Here is a 3,796-nt window from a genome sequence, read left to right on the forward strand (position 1 = left end):
GCTCTTTGCTACCTTCTGATTCCGGGGCCATGAGGGCAGCATCTAGCGCTTTGTTAGTTGCCTCAAGCTGTTCCTTCGCGAGGACAATTTCATTGTCAATCATTCCCACTGCGGATTTTAAATATTTAGTTTAGGGGTGGTATTAGGCTGTGGCTCCCCCAAGGATTGGGGTTGTTTCCTCTTACCCATAGTCTTCTTGCTAGTGGAGGGTGCTGTTTAACACAACAGTTAGGAATCTCCTTACCAGACTCTTCCTGGCTCCTCTCAAGCATCCAAGAGGGGTGGCCCAGCCAAGCCTACTCCAGTCGCCGACGGACACAGACAGGCCCGCCCCGCACGAGCCCTGCCCGGTATTTGAAGCACCTCCGGCGCTAATGATGACGCGCCTCCTAGGCATCTTGTGTTGTAGCTTGGGGATTGTAATTTTGCTTCCCCAAGCAGTTCCTCAGCTAATTCATGGCACAATATACCACCAGCAGCAGCAAGGCAAAGTGTCTCGGGCAGCAAAGCAAAGTATCTCTGGCAAAAGTACAGAGCTCCCTTTGTATTTTATAAATTAAAATTCGATGCAGCAGTAGAGTGTACACACTAAGAAATTTTTTTACCAGTGTTAAAATCCTTGCCCCTTTGCCCTTACAGCACACAAAATTTTTTCACATAGCAATAGTACTTAACACACTGTTTGTTAAATTTAGTTTGTAATCTCTTGATTGTTTTTCAAGAGTAAATACATAAAACATATTAAAACACAATACCATTAATGCTGTGCCATAGAACATCTGGTCGTCTGGATGTCCCTGACGATGGAGGGTATGGAACGGTGGTATGGGGCAGAGTGAAGGGGGCAGTATGAATGGAAGTGATTATCCTTGGTGGTAGAAGTGGGAGGACTGGTCAGGGATGTGGTGGAGATGAATATGCTGAGAGGTAGGAGGCTTTTCAAGGAAACAAGAGTTAGGAGGCGGCATGTAGTGGTAGCTGTTCTGGAAGGTTATTGATTGTCCAGTTTTGGGAAGGATATTCAGCCTGGTCTGGGATTAGCTTGTATGTCCCATCCATGAGAATGGATCCTCCCAGTGATGTATGTAGAGGTGGTGTAAGGATGGAAAGTGACCATTGACTTCTGTCTGGCAGGTTAGTCGCAGAGATGCAATGTTCGAAGGCGCTGTGATGTTAAATATTGGTCTCCTAGCCGTAACTTGTATACTATCCAAGATTTCCAAGTACAGGAGAATTTACAGCCCACATTTGTTAGGGTGTGTTTGTTACATTTTAATCATACAACATGGATTCGTAACACAGAATTCAAGCCCAGAAAGCCATCCCTCTCACAGTATAGCAGCTCAGTCATGTTGGGCCCTTTCTCATGGTACAATCTACTCTTTCAAAGATCAGGTCTTTAATCTGGCAAAAGGTAGCTAACATGCCAAAGCTTTAATATTGCACATGGAATTATTTCATTTCCCTCCCCTTGTTTCAACCTCAAGCAATTTACCAACATCCACTAAAACAAAAAACTGCTCTGCTAAAGTACTACAAAGTTCATTTATCTGACTGCAGTACTAGAACCGAAGTGCATATGCGATTGTTTCAATCCCTTGCATTATGTATAATGCCCTCAAAGCATGTTTTTCTTCTCTGAAAGCCCAGTGCATAAACAAATGATGCGCCCCATCGGTTTGAATAGCTGTCTGTATTACTGGATCTTTGATCTGGAACAGCAGCAGTTGAATTGGTGTATTAAGCAGATAGTCTCTCAAAACATCGCAATATCTAAATTTGATTCCAGATACCTTTGGGCTGTAAAGACAGAATAGTTTCAATGTTTTTCTTAGATATTTTACATTTTATTTTCCTTTGCGTGTCTTGTACCAGAGATATTGGTTGCACCTGCTATATATACACTGTGACTATCATATTTCCATTAGCGATACTATATCTTTCAAATACTGCTATGATAAAAGCACTGTTTTGGCCTTTCCTAAAAAGCACACCTTTTTTGAGGTCTGAATTTCTAGACTACATCCTAGTATCGCGGTGTAACATTAACAGTGCTAGCCTGTTTCTGGGTATAGTGTTGGTTCCAAGGAATGCTCTGCTTGGTTAACATCTTTCCCATTATACCTTGCTCTAGTCTAGCTGTGGTGTTTTGTAGGGGTACATATCTTCTTCATGACTGTAGCATGTGTGCACCACATGGTTTGTTTGTCTAATGTTTACTTTTTTCTTTGGTTCCTTGTTCTGCTTGTTGCTGCTGCATGGCGTTCTGGCTGACTGCTGTTCCAGTTGGCCAAGGCTACAGAGGCAAGTTGAACAGTTGTGAGCTCCTGTTTCCTCTTCTAATAAACTCAAGACGGAAACTTATCTGCCTCCTGCTTCAGTCTTGCTACATCTCGTGATGATCTTCTGTGACTGGAGCTCACTGAAGCGCTCGTTTGGGATTTTCTCCATTCCTGTGCCTTATCCACTCTGCAACTGCATTCCTATCATTGTCCTCTGCCTGTTTCCCTGCTTGCCATTTCTGCTGGTGCTCTTCAGTGTCAGCAGTCGCTTCTATCTCCTTTGGCGGCGGGGTCGCAATTAGACTTGCTTTCCTTGGGTCGCACGCTAGACTCGCAGTCACTGTAGCTTGCAGTACGCACGGCTGTGCATACAACGTCAGCAAGCAACATTGTCACAGTGAGCAAGTCTTTTCACATCCTCAGGGCCATTTTCTGGGTTAAAAAGGGATGGAGGGCATGTAGCCCCCTCCCAAAGCCTATTTTGGCCCCAGGGATCCCATCCCCCAGAACCTTCATTAAATATGTGTGCACACCGCGGTGCCACCTGGGGCACCCAAGAACCAACATATTTGGGGGCTGCAGGGTTGGAGCTCCAGGGCGCCCTGGGCCTATCAGAACGTTCTGTTTTTAAATGGGCGCTCCTGCGAGACTCTTGAGGGCCTCTCGCGGACCCAACCATCCAGATATACAAATATTTTTAAACCTTAGCTTCTCAAAAACTACTGAACGAATTTACACCAAAGCACAGTCAGCCACCAAGATCTAGCTTCCTGCTAGGTTTGGTGAAATTCCATTATGCAGTTTTCGCGATAACGCATCTTAAAGAAGTCCATGGAAAACGCATGAGTAGTTTGTGTTTTTGGATCCTCCTTTTATCAATTTAAGAAAGCACAGCATTCTTTGCAGCAGCAAAGTCCTTTGCCTCAGCTCTCATACTAGTGGTGATATGCAGAATGCAACCTGGACTGCAGGCAGAAGTGAAAACTTAACAACATGAAGCACAAATGGATGCTCTTCTAATTGTGGATGGGCATTGGATGGGTAATGGGATTTCCTTGGATGGGCCTGTTTCTAACTGGCTTTTGACTTTGATGCACTGGGCTACTGTATATTTGGTCCGCCCACCTGATAGCGTTTAATAAAACGAAGGCCTTTATCCAGGTATGATTTCTTTGTTATAGAATCCGTTTAGGCCGGGCTATGTGACCCACTAGAGCTGCTCGCTAGAGATACTCTCTAGAGATACAACAACCTTGATGTTTTGGATATTCTTCTAGATGTAATCTGTGCTTTAAATGGAAACAAATCAGTGCAGGCACTCATCAAAAGAAGCAGTGGGTGGAGTTTGGGGCAGGGAGAAGGTGATGTTAAGGGTGGGACTAGGAGCGGGCTAGTTTGCTGACCTTTCCAAGCTTTGTATGTAAGAAATCTGCATACATTGTAAGGATGTCCGATGTATCTGTTCATGAGTTATTACATTAAGATCTGTTTATGTAGCACTTGCTAATAGATTA

The sequence above is a fragment of the Lissotriton vulgaris genome, unplaced genomic scaffold, assembly GCF_964263255.1.
Source record: "Lissotriton vulgaris unplaced genomic scaffold, aLisVul1.2 SCAFFOLD_459, whole genome shotgun sequence".
Taxonomy (NCBI): Eukaryota; Metazoa; Chordata; class Amphibia; order Caudata; family Salamandridae; genus Lissotriton; species Lissotriton vulgaris.